This window comes from Sinocyclocheilus anshuiensis, unplaced genomic scaffold (genome assembly GCF_001515605.1).
Source record: "Sinocyclocheilus anshuiensis isolate Anshui unplaced genomic scaffold, SAMN03320099.WGS_v1.1 scaffold87, whole genome shotgun sequence".
NCBI lineage: Eukaryota > Metazoa > Chordata > Actinopteri > Cypriniformes > Cyprinidae > Sinocyclocheilus > Sinocyclocheilus anshuiensis.
The window spans coordinates 729,366-750,896 of NW_015549609.1; the positions used below are offsets into that span (position 1 = coordinate 729,366).

The following is a 21,531-nucleotide window of genomic DNA, read 5'->3' on the forward strand; positions in this document are numbered from 1 at the left end:
GCCAACTTAAAGTTTGTCTTGACGAACTTTTTTATCTAGTTATTATATTTATTTTTTTTATATTAAAATATTAATATTAATATATTGACACTCATAGTTTCTGTAAATACATACATTTGAAAAAGTGCCGCTTTATCATTACAGCAGATATGACCGATATCTCAAGGGGGCTTTGAATATTTACAATGGGGGCCTTGGAGTCAAAACGGCCGAGAACTGCTGTGATATTCTAGTCTCTAGATATGGCTCCAGACCTTCCTTCAATCAAAATCAATGTTTTGTGCCATTTTATTGTCCATCATGTGAATATCAGATTACTTACAGTAGAGCAGTACTATAGCACAAGTCTCCTGTAATTATCGTCTGTTGTGGTTTGGGTAGATGAGGGCCGCTGTACCTCTGGTGCCAGGTTATCCTCCGGCAGAACCGTTACGTTGAAGCAGATCCCAGCAGTCGTGCTGCCTTGCTGGTTGGTCACTGACAGGACAAACTGGATGTGCTGAGGGAATGGTTCAATGTCCAGGATGGGGGGCATGTAAGCAACCTTCATATAGTTGACCGCATGCTACAAAGACAGGATCATGTACAGGTTCAGATGCTTTTGGGAAAATTATATTTTTAACCCTAGTTCAGAGTCAGATTTACCTGAGTGAAAAGTCTCAGCATTGGAGCATTTGGGTCCTTGGTAAATTTTGGGATGCTATCAACCAGAAACAGCCTTCCTGCATCAGAGCCTCTGGAAATGAAAGCGTACAACTCATACATGTCCGGTTATAAGCTGCAGGTATCTGTTTGAATTGAATGGCGTCCTGTGGACTGTGCTGTAGAAAGGTGGGGTGGTGACGGTGTACGTGAGCTCACTATCCGGTGACTCCAAATCAACAAAGTGCAGCTGCTGCTTGGTCAAGTAGGTGACATCTGTCTCATTGACAACCAAGTGTCTAGTCACACCCGGTGCCTCCTGTGGAGGCTGATCGGGGACTGGCTGGATTTGAATCACAATGACCTGCAAAGATCACCTGGTTAGTGAAGAACTATGTGAACTCGGAGGAAAATCAGATTAACAGAAACAGCTGAAAGAAGTTAAAACATTCAGTATAACTTGGAATCCTAAGCAAATTCAGGTAAAAAAAAACTGTTGTGGGAACATTGTTTTGAAATGTTTTTAAAACACTGAAATGTCCGAACTGAAATGTTTTCTCGTTGTGATCATAAAGTTATTTAAAAATTTCAAAAATGTTTCTTATAATATTCTACTAACTTTATTTTCAATGAAAATATAACATTATTTTTATGCTTATTTGAATATTCTAAGAACGTTAAAATTTCCAGTTTTCTTGTTGAGATTATAACGTTATTTAAATGTTACAAAAATGTTTCTTACAACGTTCTCTTAACTTTATTTTCATTATATTTATTTTTAATATTCTAAGAATGTTAAAATATCAGGGGGGTTTTTTCGTGATCATAACGTTATTTAAAGGTTACAAAAATGTTACTTGCAGCGTTCTGCTAACTTTATTTTCATTATTTGACCGTTTATGTTTTAATATTCTAAGAACATTAAAATGTCTAGTTTTCTTGACATGATTATAATGTTATTTAAAGGTTACAAAAATATGTTTTACAATGTTCTACTAACTTTATTTTCACCTAAAACATAACATTATTAGACTGTTTATTTTTAATATTCTAAGAACGTTACAGTGTCAGCTTTTTTGTTCTGATTATAACATTGTTTAAAGGTTACTAAAATGTTCTACAAACGTTTTCACCTAAAATATGTTATTTTTACGTTAAAATTGCATTAAAATGTTTTTTAAAGGTTATAAAAACACTTCTTAGAACGTTCTTCAAGTACAAATAACATCATAAGGATGTTCCGAGAATGTTGTTCTAACGTTGTTTCTCTCAACGTTATGACAACGTATATCAAATATTATTAAGGTTATAAGAATATTAGTGAAAGTTGAAAGAACGTTTCCTGTTAGCTGGGAAGGATGTCAGATAGAGATATTGCTTTGATCAATGGATATCCAGAAATTACCTGAGGCTCTGATAGATTAGGAGGGTCATGAAAGTCAGAGAGCACCACCTCAAAAGAGTCATCAAACACCTCACTGCCTGAGTGCCGATAGTAGATGATGGAATGGAAGAGGTCCTTCTGAAGAAAACAGGTCACATGGTATCCTGAACAAATAAAAAACAGTATTTAAAGGACGCCTAAGGAAACTCAGTTCCTCAAGAATGTTTTCTATATATTAGGATATATTAGGATTTTTATATATATACAGTATATATATTTATATATTAGGATTTTTATATGTTCTAAAGAAAATGTCAAAGCTTTTTGCTTTGCAAAAGTCAGGTTGCTTGTTAGGGTGTTGCAATGCATTTGTTAGGGTGTTCTAGGTGGTTACTATAGAGTTGCTAGTTGGTTGCTAGGGTGTTACTAGGTGGTTGCGTGGGAGTTCTGGGTAGTTTCTAGATGTTGCTACAATAGGCTAGGATGTTATGAGTGGCTACAGGGCATTATTAGGTGGTTGCTAGCAAGTTCTGGGTGGTTTCTAGAAAGATGCAACAGTAGGTGGTTGCTAGGATGTTATAGGTGTTTACTAGGGAGTTGCTAGTTGGTTATTAGGAAGCTCTGGGTGGTTTCTAGGATGTTGCAACGATAGGTGGTTGCTAGGGTGCTATGAATGGTTACTAGGGCATTACTAGGCAGTTGATAGTGTGTTCTGGGTGATTACTAGGGAGTTACTAGTTGGTTTCTAGGGTGTTCTGAGTGGTTTCTAAGGCACTGCTAGGTGGTTGGTGGTTTGTGGGTGTTATGGATTATTACTATGGTATTAATAGGTGGTTGCTGGGGTGTTATGAGTGGTTACTAAGGGGTCACTAGGTGGTTGCTAGAGAGTCCTGAGTAGCTTCTAAAGTAGCTGCTTAACTGTTTTAAGTGGTAACTAAGGTGTTATTAGGTGGTTGCTAGGGAGTTCTGTGTGGTTTCTAGGGGGTTGCTAGTTGGTTGCTAGAGTGTTCTGGGTGATTAATATATATGGTGAAATATACTGATGTAGTGATGTTTATACTGTTTAGTTGGCAAGGTGCATCTTGAGTATGTTACAGCATTCTCTTCAACCTTTTTCCTCACCTGTGATTCCAGGACCAGGCATCTTCATGATTTCTCCTGCCTGTGGAGGTCTGGTGATGTTGAACATGATGTAGTCATCACTGGAGTCCATATCACAAGCTTGCAAAATGGATCCTCTCAGAAGAGCCGTCTGGCCTTCAGACAGCTCCAGCACCATATTGGTAATGAGGAAGGGCGGACTGTCGTCTTTGGGCAGGATGTTGATGGGAAACTTGTGTCTGGTTTGATGTAAGCCATCAGTAATGCGAAAGACTATGTAATCTTTAGTAGTGTCACTGTCATCGTGGTGGTAGCGTATCACGCCGTCCTTAATATCGTTCACAGTGAACATGAAACCTTTTCCACCTAACGTACAGATAAACATACAGTGGTAGTGAGATTGTTTAATGCAAAATTCAAAGAAATGACTGAATTTGATGTAACAGATTAATAACTCAGGAAAAATCATCTGTATGTGTACCTCTAACAATTAGTCTCACGTGCTGCAGGCCGTCCACAGTGATGATCTTCACAGCCTTCAGGTTGTCATTGTCAACAATCTGAAACTGATCCCATGTGATTGGACGAGACTGACCTTCCAACAGACTGAGACCTATTAATACCACAGAAATAAGGAGAAAATTGTCTGACATTTAGATTAATGAAATATAGTTTCATATTAAATGCAATTAGCTGAACTTTAGAGCATTTTCCGACCTACTGGAGTACATCTTTATATGTACTTTCATAATTCTATTGTCTCTGAAATATAGTTAAAGTGTACTGCTAAATGTACTACAAGCATTTAATGCATTTTGTTAGTCAACACATAAAAATAATAACACTACTGCATGCTAATTGACTGATTCTGGATTGCCCCTGTTTGGACCTGTTAGCTCTGATAATTGTAAATAATTGTAGATAATATTTTGGCAAGGTAGGGAGACGGAAGCCTTTTTTTTGTGGAAACTTTATTGATTGTTTTTGGATAGGGTGGTAGGGAAGTAATTGTATTTTATTTTATTTTCTTTTGTGAATTTGGGCAGTTAGAGGTATATAAGAATTAGTTGTTTTTTGCTTGTTATTTTGGCCTTGTCGGCTCCCGAAGCTAAATTCCCCCAACTGCATTGTAAAATTTGTATGCTCATTAAAATATTGCTCATTCAATTTTCAAAAAGAACTCTACCGTGTCGTACTCTCTTTCATGATACGCCTTTACCCTACACTCTAAAAAATGTTGGGTTAAATATAACCCAGCTATTGGGTTGTTTTGACCCAGCGGTTGGGTTCAAAACAACCCAACCGCTGGGTCAAAACAACCCAATAGCTGGGTTATATTTAACCCAACATTTTTTAGAGTGTAGGGTAAAGGCGTATCATGAAAGAGAGTACGACACGGTAGAGTTCTTTTTGAAAATTGAATGAGCAATATTTTAATGAGCATACAAATTTTACAATGCAGTTGGGGGAATTTAGCTTCGGGAGCCGACAAGGCCAAAATAACAAGCAAAAAACAACTAATTCTTATATACCTCTAACTGCCCAAATTCACAAAAGAAAATAAAATAAAATACAATTACTTCCCTACCACCCTATCCAAAAACAATCAATAAAGTTTCCACAAAAAAAAGGCTTCCGTCTCCCTACCTTGCCAAAATATTATCTACAATTATTTACAATTATCAGAGCTAACAGGTCCAAACAGGGGCAATCCAGAATCAGTCAATTAGCATGCAGTAGTGTTATTATTTTTATGTGTTGACTAACAAAATGCATTAAATGCTTGTAGTACATTTAGCAGTACACTTTAACTATATTTCAGAGACAATAGAATTATGAAAGTACATATAAAGATGTACTCCAGTAGGTCGGAAAATGCTCTAAAGTTCAGCTAATTGCATTTAATATGAAACTATATTTCATTAATCTAAATGTCAGACAATTTTCTCCTTATTTCTGTGGTATTAATAGGTCTCAGTCTGTTGGAAGGTCAGTCTCGTCCAATCACATGGGATCAGTTTCAGATTGTTGACAATGACAACCTGAAGGCTGTGAAGATCATCACTGTGGACGGCCTGCAGCACGTGAGACTAATTGTTAGAGGTACACATACAGATGATTTTTCCTGAGTTATTAATCTGTTACATCAAATTCAGTCATTTCTTTGAATTTTGCATTAAACAATCTCACTACCACTGTATGTTTATCTGTACGTTAGGTGGAAAAGGTTTCATGTTCACTGTGAACGATATTAAGGACGGCGTGATACGCTACCACCACGATGACAGTGACACTACTAAAGATTACATAGTCTTTCGCATTACTGATGGCTTACATCAAACCAGACACAAGTTTCCCATCAACATCCTGCCCAAAGACGACAGTCCGCCCTTCCTCATTACCAATATGGTGCTGGAGCTGTCTGAAGGCCAGACGGCTCTTCTGAGAGGATCCATGTTGCAAGCCTGTGATTTGGACTCTAGTGATGACTACATCATGTTCAACATCACCAGACCTCCACAGGCAGGAGAAATCATGAAGATGCCTGGTCCTGGAATCACAGGTGAGGAAAAAGGTTGAAGAGAATGCTGTAACATACTCAAGATGCACCTTGCCAACTAAACAGTATAAACATCACTACATCAGTATATTTCACCATATATATTAATCACCCAGAACACTCTAGCAACCAACTAGCAACCCCCTAGAAACCACACAGAACTCCCTAGCAACCACCTAATAACACCTTAGTTACCACTTAAAACAGTTAAGCAGCTACTTTAGAAGCTACTCAGAACTCTCTTTCAACCAACTAGTAGCTCACTATTAACCACTCAAACACCCTAGTAACTGCCAAGTAACACCCGTCAAAACAACCCAATAGCTGGGTCAAAACAACCCAACCGTGCATTTAAAATATATTAACATTAAATGTAATATCAGTATATTACAATTAAAATTATAACATAGTACTTTACATCAAAATAAGTGTACTTCTTTAAAACACAACCAAAGATTATTAAAATGATGATTTAAAATGTACTTTAAAGTAAAACTTTTTATTTGACATTATTAGAAAGTGCACTTTTTAAAATTGTACTGAAGTGTGTTAAGAAACAGCCATGAAAGTGTCTCTCTTTAAGTACTCTTTTGATGTCATTTCATCATATTAACAGCAAGTACAGTTGTTTAAAAATATACTTTTTAGACTTGAAGTAAACTACAAGTACACATTCAATGCAATGGGTTGTAAAGCAGATTACCTACTTTTCCAACAACAACAAAAAGTCGTTCCTCTCTGATTAATGGCTTAAAATCCCTGGTGTGCCTTTAAGGCATTTCAGACTTTTTTTTTTTTTGCACAAACCACATCAGACTTCCAGTGCATTCCCCGCTCTGCTTGTGTGATCTCACAGTTTAGAAACTGTCAACATTGTTCTCAGGGCATGATTCGACATGCTGGACAGTCTGTGATTATACACTTCACCCCTGTTTGGGATGTTCTCTGTAGGTTTGCAGCAAGTTCATCAGACAAGTGTTGACGGGATCCTTCAAGGGTTCAGGTAAACTCAAAATCGTAATGAGGCTTGACTAGGAAGGGTTACAGCAAAAATGCACTGAAGAGACGAAGACAGATGTGAGAACAAATGAAGGGGAAGTTGAATGAAAAATATATGTTTTGAACTCTTATCTTGCTCTGTAAGCACGTGAACAATCACACCAGAACAGCTGCTGGGTTAAAATGTGTAATATGAGACGTAAACATCTCACAAACACAGTTTAACCAGCCCACAACCTGAGTTTATTGTAATTATAATATATAATATATTTTCATGATAATCTAGAGCAGAACACCAGTCATTCTGGTGTCCCTTTTTTTCATAGAAATTCATAGATATTAATGTGAAACATGTTTAAACTTAACGTTATTTCACAAAACTTTCGTATAAAATTATTTAAATAATAATTTTAGAGATTTCAAAGATTTAAGATTTCTTAGTCTCGTAAAATCATATATTTCATTTCAAACAAGAAAGCCATTATTGAATTTAACAAAAAACGGGAGTAAAAAACTGTGACATTTAAAACCACAAAAGTCGCAGGCCATTAAACACAACAATCCTACCAGTCTCAAGCAGTCAGACTCAATTAAAGCCATAAGAGGATGTTATGAGAGCGTTTCACAGAGGTTTATTTGTCAGCAGCCATATCATATCATATATATGTCAGCAGCCATATCACCCTGTAGCCCACTGAAGCTAAGCAGGGTTGAGCCTGGCCAGTACCTGGATGGGAGACCTCCTGGGGAAAAACTATGTTGCTGCTGGAAGAGGTGTTATTGAGGGGATGCTCACCCTGTGGTCTGTATGGGTGCTAATGCCCCAGTATAGTTACGGGGACACAATACTGTAAAAAGCACCGTCCTTCGGATGAGACGTTAAACCGAGGTCCTGACTCTCTGTGGTCATTAAAAATCCCAGGTGTAACCCCGGCATCCTGGCCAAATTTGCCCATTGGCCTCTGACCGTCATGGCCTCCTAATCATCCCCATACACTGATTGGCTTCATCACTCTGTCTCCTCTCCACCAATAAGCTGGTGTGTGGTGGGCGTTCTGGCGCAATATGGCTGCCGTCGCATCATCCAGGTGGATGCTGCACACTGGTGGTGGATGAGGAGATTCCCCCCCTTTCATGTAAAGCGCTTTGAGAGCCCAGAAAAGCGCTATATAAATGTAACAAATTATTATTATTTGTAGTAATTGGATATTATTGTAATAGCATTGTTTGTTCGTTATGCACTCTAAAAAATGCTGGGTTAACTACAACCCAGTGCTGGGTAAAATAGGGACAAACCCAGCAATTTTTAGAGTGTGGTTATGGGCTGGAGGGATGGGAAGATAGGTTTCAAGTTTAGCCAAGATTCATGTCCTAATGTTTTGGTGTAGATATCGGGGTGATTAAGAGGCTCCAGTCAGGAAAGCCCAAGGCAGGACCCCTCTGCACTACTTCTAAACTTCTCTCTGGTTCCATTCAAACATGTGGGGGCAGTTTTCCTGTCATCAAAACGAGCCAAGACCGAGTGTGAGAAACAATATGAGCAATGACAAAATGTGGCATAAGCGAGTACACCATGAATCCATTTTCATATATATATATATATATATATATATATATATAAAGCATATTGCTACATTTGTGCTATATTATGGCATAAACATTTTCTTATGCTATTTTTAAAAAGTGCAAATGGGGGAAGAAAAATAAACTATTATTTATTAACCAGTATCTATTAATTAAACTATTATACTAATATCTACTATTAACTAATAATTAAACTATTCAACTATTTTTACATTTATGCTATATTATGGCATTAACATTTATCTTCCACATTATAAAACATGTTATTATTTATGGAAAAACTGCAAATGGGGTAAGAACAAAATAAACTATTAATAACTAATTATTAATTTAGAGAATATATCTTGAACTGAATTATATATACATATACATATATATAAACAGAATATATTATACATATTTAATTGCAAATACTACTAGTTTTAACGCAAAATAACCATGAATGAACATCTCATGCCTCATGTAATCGCTCAATCCGTGTTTCAACCGTGGAAGCACGTCAATAAAACAGCTTGTAAACAAAATGTCACATAGCATTTCATTTACCTCAGACAAGTCATCAGTGTCCGCAGCTCGTTATTCGCTATAAATGAAGAGCATTTTGCGAAATATTAGACTATATACTCATTATATTTTACTTTACCTGTTAGTGATGTCTTAATTATTTAATGTACATTTAAATAAGTCTGTTATGAAACAAGTTATGACAGCCACTGTGTAAATTAATATATTTCAACAAATAGAAATGTTATAATTTAGAAGTTAATTTCATTTTTTTCTTTTTTTCTTTTTTTGCATACATTTTTCTTTAAGTTGAGTGTTGATTATTATATTTAAAAATAAATAGTCATTCAATTTAAGTTTGGGCTCTGTTGTTAATTGTATAGTTTAGACTAGAGAATAAGCTTAGGTAGATTTTTATCCCTAAAGGCGGGTGGGCTTGAACCCCTGGCCCTTTAATTGCTGATGCTAAAGTGCCCTTTCGGTCCGATCTTGGTGCCCCAAGACCGCGATTTCAACTGAGGGGGTACAGGGTATGTAACTGTTCTTACCAGGTGAGGCCAAGCAAACTATAATTTCCTTCCACTGCTCTTATTAGAGCTCAAATTTCTGGGTCACACAGGGAAAAAAAAGTGCGTTCCTCTCTGAAGAAGTGGCTTTTCTGTACAGCTGGGACTGACTGGAGACACCGGCTGGAGCCAGCAGAAATCGGCTGCCTTTCCTCACAGCGCTGTGCTCTGCTTCTCATCTCGCTAATGACAGGGTAACGAGCAGCCAACTATTTCCAAAGCAAAGATGAGCAGAGGGAAAGGGTGAGGCTGAAGCGGAGCCTTCGCTCTCTAAACAGCTTTGGCCCCCTATTTGGCAGCATACCAACCGTTCTCAGTCTTTGCAAGTGCTGAAGCCTGCCCGATGAAAAAAAGCAAGTATGGTTATCAGTCAGGGTGATTGTTATTCTAAGCTTATAAAATGCTCTAGTTTCATTCATATGGTGCATGGACAGAGATCTGTTTAATGCTTTACACTTGACTTTCACCTGGATAAATCAATAACTACTGAATATTCTGAGAGCGATTCATCTTACAGTATGACCAGCTGAGGATTCATTCAGTCAAAATTTGTATCCTTCTCAGCCAAACTACGCTATTTTTGGACAGATACAGTATAAGTGAGTCTCGTTCATAAACAGGAAATCATTAGGAAACTTTCTAATGGCTTCATTTGGAAAACAAATGGGTTTGGCAAAGCTAAAGTTGAAGATTTTAAAGTTTAGAAATAGTTTCACAGATTTCACAAAGAGATCATTAGTTGAGGTAGAAGTTTCTAAATAATACCTACCCTCTTAAAAACAAAGTTATTGGCATTTTATGGTTCCATGAAGAACCTTTAACATCAATTGAACTTTTCCATTCCATAAAAGGTTCTTTATAGTGGAAAAAAGGTTCTTTAGATTATTCACAGGCAAGAAAAATGTTCTTTTAAGAATCACTCTTAAAATTCCAAAGGATGCTTTTTGCAGTGATGCCATAGAAGAACCATTTTTGGTTCCCAAAACATTTTTTTCTTAGTATGAGGACTATGTTAATAATCTGAAGAACCCCTTTCCACTATAAAGAACTTTTTTCTTTTTAATCTGAAAGGTTCTATGGATGTTAAAGTTTCTTCATGGAATCATCAATGCCAATAAAGAACAAACTGTTGACGGAAAGATTCTTTTGTGGAACCCAAAATGGTTCTTCTATGACATCACTGCGAAAACCCCCTTTTGAAACCTTTATTTTTAAGAGTGTAAGTAAATTTGATTTTAATAAGGTATTATATACAAAATAGATGTGACTAATAAACACATTTAACTGGTCATCTTCAGTTAGTTAATTTGAACGATAATACTGTTATTCTTGGCTAAACTTCTGAAATTAATGAAAACAACAGATCTAGCAAGTGACATTGTTACACGCACAAAAACAAACACACCTGAGCACATATAGTGTAAATCAGACAAGTTCTTACCTGAAATCACAACACTTGTCACTCCACAACTGTTTGTCTTCTCTTTTTCACTCCACTGCTTTCCACAGCAACTGTCTAATTGACAAGAGTCCCGATGACAATCCACAGCCCTGCGGAGTGATGGGAGAAGTGGAGGAGGAGGAGGGTGTTCTGTGGAAACTCAGAGGAGGGAGGTGGGATTGTTCCGCTCCGGAGGCTTCTGGGGAGGAGGAGGAGGAGTGAGGCTGGGTGCGGAAAGAGCAAAAAAAATGCAGAGGCAATCAGAAAAGAGAGGCAAACACAAACAGACAGAGATCAAAGTAAAGCAATCTACGCTCTGACAGACAGCACCACACAATTAGATAATGACAGATTGAGATCTTCCATCAAAGGGTATCTAGATGATGCCACTGCATGGGTAAAAAACAGCATGTTTGTTCAAAGATCTGTCAAATCATTTTCTAAGTGTCTCTGAATGGGCTGCTGGAAAATAATATGGGCTAAAAAAAAAAATTCTTCACAAAAGGGCAAAGAAAAGTTATTTCAATCATGACAACTCTTGGAACATTTTAGCATGGTGATGGATATGACAATGTTAATGTATTTGGTCTTGGCGGAACAGATCTGCTACGCTGCTGCTGAATTGCTGCTGCTGTTGGTTATTGCTGTAGTTGTAGATTATTGCTGCTGCTGCAAGCAAGTACAGGAACTTGCTACTGCCAATGCATATGGCGATACGGTGCCGTGAGTATTTAAGACATGCTGCTGCTGCACAAATAGCATATAAAATAACCCGTAGCAGATCTATACAGGTGGAGCTGGGGAAGGTGAAGGGTTTCAGAGGAACTCTGAAATGTAAAGCAGCAAGCTCATTGGCTGCATATGCAACGGGAACCAATCAACTTGTGACAAGTCGTTTAGTGCTAACAATATCATCAGTTACGTTAAGGACCCATAGCGGAAAGCACGCTGCAGGAATCTCAAGTGAATGCTAGCCAGCCATATAAATGCAAGGCAGTAAGCTCATTGGCTGCATATGCAGCATGAACCAATCAGCTTGTGCCAAGTCGTTTAACTCTCTGAATATCATCATTTACGTTAACACCCCGTCAGAATGCGCCATCTAGAGTTTCATGACTGAACTATATATTTATTAGGTGCTGTGATACCATTTTTTTAGCGTTTCAAGTTTTTATTTGTCATATACTGTACATAAAAGTAGTGGAATGTTATCTACCCACATGGCTGAGCATTAAATAGTAAAATATATGTGTATGTTATGTACTATAACAAAAGAAATATATGTAAAATATCTAGAAATTAATGATTACATGCATTTGAAAACAAAAAAAATCACCTTTTAGCTTGCTGCTGTTCACTGCATAGTCCTAGTGTGATAAATGCACTTAAAAATACAAATGAATTATCAAACTTATATAAACTCATAAAAATGCATGTATAAAAAGTGCTGCTGTTTATGTATCACAAATCCTAATAATAGTAGCTGGAAAATAATATGAGCTAAACTTTTTTTCTTCAAAAATACTAAAATACTAAAACTATATTTTATGTGTTGTGTGACACCACTTTTCAAGTGTCAAGTTTTTATTTGTCACTTACATGTTATCTACCTACATTATATATAAAATAATATAATATTTTACCTAATATAAGAAAGAAAAAATATAAATTAGTAATGTACAAAGAATAAAAATTAAGTGCAAAGTATTTGTTTTCTGTTTTAAGCGCCTTTTAACTTTTTGCTGTTCACTGCATAGTCATGCCGGGTGATAAATATATTTAAATGACTTAAGTTTGATAATTACACAAATTAATTATCAAACTTAAGTCATAATAATCATGTATGTAATAATTAGAAAATATTGTCTAAAGTAGTTTTATATGTAGATTTATTTCTCACAAATCCTCATAATTTTATATGGCAAATAATATGGGCCACATTTTTTTTTTTTTTAAGATAACACAAAAAAGGTGCTGTGACACCATTTTTCAAGTGACACGTTTTTATTTGTTGCATATTTAAAGGTAGCTGAATATGTTATTGACCCACATGGTTGTGCATTAAATATAAAATATGTATGTTATCTAACAAAAGAATATAAGAAAAGAACATGTATAAATGATCAGTGTACAAAGAAGTAAAAAAACCGATTTAATTCTTTTTAAGCACCTTTTAAGCTTTTGCTGTTCACTGCATAGTCTGCAGTGTGAAAAATGCATTTTAAAAAAACAAATTAATTATCAAACTTCCATGAAGTTATTAAAATGCACATATACATTTTTTATAAGTTTTAGATGTGATTTTATGTTTCACAAATCCTGATAATTGTGGATCCCACTGCATTTAGTTATTTATTAACATCAAGGTATAGCAAGTCTAATTTTAATTCTAATAGAACAATGTCCAAATTACATTCTGTCACACAATAACCACCTTTGACCTTACAATCACTGTTAATCTCTCATCTAAGTGTAGTCTGAGAGAAATATTCTCCCTTCTGTGTAAACAGAATAGCTTGCAGCAGTTACTGTAGCTCTCAATAGCATAATAGCTCTGAAGACAAAATAGACAAAATAGTGATACGGTTTTTTAACTGCACCTCTTCACAGACTTAACATACACAGAGTCCATTATCTACACTTTTCTTATCCTGAGGCTTTTTAAATTGTTTCAAGAAGTAATAGGGTTCAGGTTTCCTTATATACTGATTAGTAGGAGACAATCTGCTTTGTGTTAAACTACATTAATTTTGATGTTAGCAACTACAGTCTGCCAGGATTATGGAGGCAAAGGGTCAGAATGAAATGTAATATTTAGAAATAATTCTCAAGTTTTCAAAGTTTCCCCACATCATTAATCTGTGGTTATTGCCATAGTGAGTGTGAAATGACAAGAGAAAGTCAACAAACACGTTTTATGCTCTTTCTCAGTTTCCATTCACTCAAGTTACCATGACTGCACAGTTTTGAATACATAAGAACTAAACTAATCCCTCTAAAATCTCATCTCATAAAACACATTCATTGAAGTTTGTGGGAAAAGTCAACCATTTCATGTGGTTGACTTCAGTAGCATGTTTCCGAAGTCAAAATATTTTATTATTTTCATGTAAACATAGTGTATAAATGAGCAGAATTCAAGATAGTTACTTCAATGGTTTATCTTCACTTCAGATCTTATTATGAGATCTGAAGCTTATTAACAACTAACTAATCAGGGTAATTCTTTTTTATATATATTCTAAATTAATATTTAATTTATTTGATTTATTTGCATGTTTTTAATCATTTAGACTGAAAAATAACACTGAACATTCAAGAAAGCATGTTTTACCAATATATGGGACCACATACAGTATTTATCACATATATATCACATACATACACAGTATATATATATATATAGATTGTGTAATTACAAGTACTTATTTTTGTAAATGGGTTATGTGTAAGAGGGATGTTGTTACACACACACACACACACACACACACAGATATATATATATATATATATATATATATCAAAAATGGCCAATAACATCTTAAACTAGTTTTGCAGTCTTTACCAATAATTTTTTTTTTTTAATCTGTAAACAACTCTTCACTGCAGTTTACATGACAAGGCTAAAATAATTTTAACCATAATGAAATACTAATAATTCAATTCAATTCAAGTTGATTTGTATAGCGCTTTTCACAATACAAATCGTTGCAAAGCAGCTTTACAGAAAATGAAGTTTCTACAATATATTTAGTAGTAGCTTGTCAGTGGTGACTATGTCAAACTGATGTACATATGGCAGAAATGTGCGGTAAAATTCAGTTAATGACGTAATCAAACAGACGATGAACACTATTAACAGCAATGATTATACAGTATGTTGCAATCAAACTTGTAGCAAAATTTGGTAGTTTATGTTGTTTCAGGGTTGGCATCATCTGAGGTCCTCTGAGGGGTTGGCATCATCTCTTCTCAGGTGTTCTGGATCCAGACTGAAGCTTGTGTAATTCCTAGTTACAGAGAAACAAATAGAGACATAATTAGCATAGCTGCTGTTCCAACCATTTAACCAGAGAGAGTGTGTCTGAACCCCAAACGTTATCAGGAAGGCTATTCCAGAGTTTGGGAGCCAAATGCGAAAAAGCTCTACCTCCTTTAGTGGACTTTGCTATCCTAGGTATTACCAAAAGTCCAGAGTTTTGCGACCTTAGGGAGCGTGATGAATTGTAGCGTGGTAGAAGACTAGTTAGGTACGCAGGAGCTAACCCATTAAGGGCCTTGTAGGTAAGTAATAATATTTTGTACTTAATAGGTAGCCAGTGCAGAGACTGTACAATTGGGGTAACATGATTATATTTTCTTGACCTGGTAAGGACTCTAGCCGCTGCATTTTGGACTACCTGTAAAGATGAAAGAAGAGAAACTTAAGTGCGTCGGCCTTGTGAGAGAAACTTATTACAGTTTGAGCCATGTTATCAAAAGGACTTTTATGATCAATCTCTCAAATATTCTTAATGATTCCAAATTTGCCATTAATAAAATATAAAACCATTTGTGGGATGTTCATCGATATGTTTTTGAAAATACCATGAAATTAAGCAATAGTGACATCTATTGCTCAAACGCACCAACTAAGCTGCGAGATTAATCTCAAAGTTAAAACCAACAGCTTGCATTTGATACTTTGTTTGTGCCAAGAATGTGAAAGTTAATGAGTGCAGATGATAAGAGCACTATCCGCTTACACTGTGAAAAAGCTACAGGTTGAAAAGGGCCCTTGATTCAAGTAAGTGAAAGGTACTCGAGCCTCAAACCAAAACAAGCCTGTTCACTTTGCGGCACGAAAACTGAGAGCACAATGCCTGTCAAATGGAGTGTGACATTCCAGGGTTTTCTGTGGGAGAGCGATAATTGCTTTTTTCAGTGTTTGGCCGTTGGTTGCACGGGCTGTGAATCCTGCCCACCCACTAATGAGTGAACGAGGTTCTGCTGTGCTCACTGTTTCCTGACCGAGCTGTGTGGGAGAATCAGGACTCTGCTTTCTTTAGTGAATCTGGCAGTTCTTTCATTTTTGCAGAATGTGGTTTTCAGCATCATTTTTATGCTTCCTGATTTGTGTTTTAGGACTAGGAGGGACTCACTGCTAGCTGTTAATGGAAGATCAGGGGGAGGAACTGGAAGATAGAGACCTGAGCAAAGCTATTTTGGAGATGCTGCATATAAATAAACTGTCAGCGCCTCAGCAGGCAAAGCCACACCCCTACATGAAGCACGTTTACCAGTCCCTGAACACACAGGCAAGAGACCTGAGTGGTGCTGATGGGACTCTTGTGCAGAGTTTCCGGAGCATTGAAGGTAAAGATACTTACATTTTTAATCTGAATAAACTGAATCGATTATTAAAATCTATAAATGTCCTCATCTAAAAACTATTTATTATTACTTTTGCCTTAAAAAAACAAAAATAGAAGAATGTTAGTGCTGTCAAACGATTAATCGCCATTAATCGCATCCAAAATAAACGTTTTTGTTTACATAAAATGTGTGTGTACTGTGTATGTATATATATATATATATATACAAACACATACATGTATATATTTAAGAAAAATATGTTATGTTCATATATTAAATATTTTTATATATAATATAAAATATAAGAATTTAAATATATAAATGTATATACATGTAAATATTTTAAATATATATACTGTATGTATGTGTATTTATATATACATAATAAATATACACAGTACATATACATGTATTATGTAAACAAAAACTTTTATTTTGGATGTGATTAATCGCGATTAATCGTTTGACAACACTAAAGAATGTAGCTATACAGCGGGGTCAAAAGTCTCAGCAGTGAAAATGCATTTGCGTTATTTTTAATTTAATGTAAAATTTCCTTACAAATTATATTATTGTCATAATTTGAGCAAAAAGTAGAATTTTAAAATGTCTTACTATTCAGTTTCTCCCAGTTTTATTTTAGTATGATTGAGATATTATTATAGTTTTTATTAATATTTTGAATTAGTTTTAGTTTTTTATATTTTCTATATTTTAAAAAGGGATTTATTATATGTGTTTTATTATTTCAAGTGTTTTTATTATATATTTATTTTCATTTTAGTTAAAGTTTTAGTAATTTTGCTGTAAATTTTTATTTTATTTTTTTAATATGTCTATACAGTTTTTATTCATTTTATTAATAAATGTTATTTAATGTATCAAATTAAACTAAATGAAAATAAGAAATGTTGCTGAAATAAAATGTTACTTTTTATATTTAATTTTATTTCATTTAAAGTATATTTTGTTCCAAGTTTTTTTTTTCCAATGGATGCAAAAACATCTGACAGTCTGTACAAGGGCACAAATTTGATTATTTGGTTAGTAAAATATTTCTTCATTATACGCAGTGAAGTTTTTTTTAATCAATTATACGAATTACCTGTACCTGTATTCTATTCGTTTATTAGTAGGCTTATAATATATTGTATATCCAAGTTTAAATAAACAGAAAATAAAATTAAAATTAAAATAAATAAATAAATTCCCAGATTTTCAATGTGGCTTTGGGTCCGACTGTACATACATTGAAATGAGTTGCATTTTATACACTTCTCTGAATAGACCTGGATGCATAAAAAGGTTTGACAACCTACAAAGTTATATACAATCCAATAAATACTACTAAAAATTACTTTTTATAAGAATGATAAATGTTGCTTCAAATATTCAACCTAAAGATGTTTTTTTTTTTTTTAATAAGACTCAAAGTACGGCACTCCGGGATGGATCTGGTTCAACATGTCCCAGCTGAGTCCCTTCATGAGGGTTGCAGAGCTGGTCCTGCTGAGGAAGACTCTTCATCACAAGCCGCTTAGTGTGACGGTCACAGTACACAGTCTTTCACCGGGAACTGATAACTTGAGCATTAGTGGCCCTCTTGCAGATCACTTATTGAGTCTGGACCAGCAGCCTCCATCAGGATATGACGTTTTCGACGTGACAGCTGCAATAACCCAGCCACCGCGCCACTCAGATGTTTTGGGCTTCCAGCTGCGCTTCGGGGATGAGAGTGGCAGCTTGGTTCTCCATGAGGCCCTGACGCAGAGCCTCTACTGCTTGAACGGCAGCTCTCTCAGCCAGCCGCTCTTAGTGGTCTACAGGACCAAATCAATGGAGCACCAGCAGAGGGCGTCAGGAGCGGGTTCAGACTCAGAGCACAGGCTCAGACCGAGCTGCATGGCCAGCTCTGAAGATGACAGACAGAGAATACATCTGAGGCACGGGAGACACTTAGCTGCATGCAAGCTGTACGTACATCATGTCAACCTTCATACGAGCAAGTTGAGTCAATGGATACTACAGCCGTCCAGTTTCAACATAAGTATTTGTAGGTATGACCTGTCTGTGTGTAATATATCACAATGATGAGTCAGAGGGATTTACAATATGTCAAAGTTTAAGAATGTGCCATTGAATATTCATAGTGTGTGACTTCCCTTATGACAAAAATAGGTGCTCTTACTTGTATTGAATGTGCTATACATCAAATCTTAAAAGTCTTTTTTTTTTAACTGTACTTGTAGATAATATTCATTGAATAAAAGGCCACTTAAGTGTACTTAAAGAGAGACACTTTCATGACTGTTTCTTACGGAAGAGGATTATGGCCAAGCAATAATGAAATTTAACAATAATGAGGTTTTTCTCGAAACACGACGACTTTATTCTCGAAATGTAATCATTTAATTCTCAACATTTTATTTCGACATTTTTCTTGAAATTAGACGTTTAATCTCGCATTATAATGACTTTAATCTCGAGATGGTTTGTATTTTTTTGTTTTTGCTTGGCCCTAATCCTCTTCCGTAGTTTCTTAACACACTTAAGTACACTTTTAAAAAGTAGTCTTTATAATGTTAAATTAAGTTTTACTTTAAATATATCAATGCTTTAATAATCTTTTGTCATACTTTAAAGTACGCTTATTTTGATGTCTTGACTAACATGCTAAAGCAAATGTAAAGTACTTGATTTAACTGTTATTCGATATTCCATTTAAAATTAATGTATTTTAAATTGCAGCTTCGTCATTACAAGCATGTAGATAGAAATATATTTAAATACATGACATACAAGTTTCAATGGAAATGACTGAAGTATATTTTAATTTGATATAAAAGCTTGTCAGTATTCAGCAGTGCACTCTAACCATATTTCAAAGACAACAGAAGTAAAACTACATATAAAGATGGACTAAATCCTACTTAAGTGGGTCAAAAATCCTTTGAGTTCAACTAATTGCATTTAATATTGATTTAAACTATAACACGGTTTCATTCTTTTTTAACTAAATATCATGCTAAAACCTTCAAAAACTTTACACTAAGGTCGCACTTAAGTATATAATCTTTTAAATGTTATTATTTCTGTAATAATATCCGACTCTTTTTAAAAGTAGGCTATGCTAAAGTGTATTTTTGCACAAGGGTTCCCCATGAATGGCAGTGAGTAACGACAATTAGCTACGCTACTAGCCTAAACTATTTATTCAGCAGCATGATAGAAGTTAAGTTATTTCTAGTGAATCAGATTATTCTAAATGGTCTTCATAGATTGAGAGTCCAATTCTTTCTATTGAATCAGATGATTCTAAGTGGTCTTCATAGACTGAGAGTCCGAAGCTTTCTAGTGAATCAGATTATTCTAAATGGTCTTCATAGACTGAGAGTCTGATTCTTTCTAGTGAATCAGATGATTCTAAATTCAGATGATTCTAAATGGTCTTCGTAGACTGAGAGTCCGATTCTTTCTAGTGAATCAGATGATTCTAAATGGGTCTTCATAGATTGAGAGCCCGATTCTTTCTCTTTCTAGTGAATCCGATTATTCTAAATGGTCTTCATAGACTGAGAGTCCGATTCTTTCTCTTTCTAGTGAATCAGATTATTCTAAATGGTCTTCATAGACTGAGAGTCCGATTCTTTCTAGTGAATCAGATGATTCTAAATGGTCTTCATAGTCTGAGAGTCCGATTCTTTCTAGTGAATCAGATGATTCTAAACGGTCCTCAGATGTAGACTGTACATTTCCAATTCTTTCCAGTCAGTTCGTCATAAATGGGGCTTTCCTTAGAAAGTCAGATTCATTCTAATTAATCATGCTGTCGGTTCATTTAAAAACGATTCACCTAAAGTCCCTTTAGGCCTATTATTTTGTCCATTCAGTTATGTACTGTAAGAGTGTGTTTATTGTATTTAATATAAATTTACCTGTTGAAAGTTTAAAACCATTGGCTTGACAATAGTTTAACTACTTCAGATAGCTTGTGGCATACACTTTCAACGTAGCTTCTCTTCCTCAACACTCGTCTATGGTTAACAGTCCTGATTTTGCAAATAATTTATGCATTATGTATTCATTGTATGTAATAGAACAAAATAATTATTTCCTTCCTTTTTTGCCTCTTTAGAGGTACCTGTTTGAAAGAAATATCTGAGTCATCTGTTCAGAGACATCGAAAACACCATGGAGAAAATGTTTTACAAAGGTGCATTCAGTCTTCTTTGCAGCTTTTTATACTTATGAATAACAAGTGTGAGTCTTATGAATACACAGTTGTGACAGATGTTGACCTTGAAACTGTTTTCATATATTTTCTAGATCAAACTGCACTCCACAAGGCCTTTCATCTCTTATCGTGATGTACAGCAGCGACACAGCGAACATTATTATAAAAGAGCTAAAGGATATCAGAGCAGAGAGATGTGTGTGCCAGCCGACTGCACAAATGAAAAGGACTGCAAAAGTCAAACAATTTGTGAAGGATTGACAGTTGCGGGAAAAAGTATTTGAACCCTGCATTGCTTATAATATTTGATTTGAACATAGAAAACATGCTTATCTGATTTTTTTCTGAAAAGAATATTTACTGACAGTTTGCTCACATCCAAGATGTAGATGAGTTTGTTTCTTCATCAGAACAGATTTGGAGAAACGTAGCATTGCTTCACTTGCTCACCAGTGGATGCTCTGCAGTGAATGGGTGCCGTCAGAATGAGAGTCCAAACAGCTGATAAAAACCTCACAATAATCCACACCACTCCAGTCCATTATCGCCTTTGAAGCGAAAAACTTGGTGTTTGTAAGAAACAAATCCATCATTAAGACATTTTTAACTTCAAAATTGCTTCTGGCTAAAATACAAGTCCTCTATCCATAATATTACTTTCTCCAGTGAAAAAAAAATCATCTTGTCTGGATTGTCTTGGTGGATTTTGTTGTGAGAGGACAACAGCAATGGACTTGTTACTTGTGGATTATTGTGATGTTTTTATCAGCTGTTTGGACTCTCATTCTGACGGCACCCATTCACTGCAGTGGATGGTGAGCAGTAGATGTTAAATTTCTCCAAATCTATTCTGATGAGGAAACAAACTCAGCAAATTTTCATTTTTGTGTAAATCATTTCGCTTTTTTTTTTTATTTATTTATTTTTTAATGGTATAAACATTCACAATGCGACCGCAGCAGTTATCTGCGAATATTTGCTGTCAGTCAGGAGGTAAATGCACAAAAATCAGGAGGTATTCATTTCTCTTCACAAAATGTTCAGTTCAGCAATATTGTTAGGATGCCTGGTGTGAATCACTATGATGTCTGGGTTTTTCCTGTAACTTTTATATATTCAGATAGGCTATATATAGGCCTTTTGGGGGGGGGGGGGCCCTTG

General features: G+C 35.4%; 2 pseudogenes; one reads left to right on the forward strand and one right to left on the reverse strand.

The window, feature by feature from the left end:
• LOC107659098 (FRAS1-related extracellular matrix protein 1-like) overlaps positions 1 to 3,858 on the reverse strand; it is a 19,789-nt pseudogene extending 15,931 nt beyond the window's left edge.
• A 12,001-nt stretch (positions 3,859 to 15,859) lies between these two features.
• LOC107659099 (growth/differentiation factor 6-A-like) lies at positions 15,860 to 20,631 on the forward strand (annotated as a pseudogene).
• Positions 20,632 to 21,531: the final 900 nt, after the last annotated feature.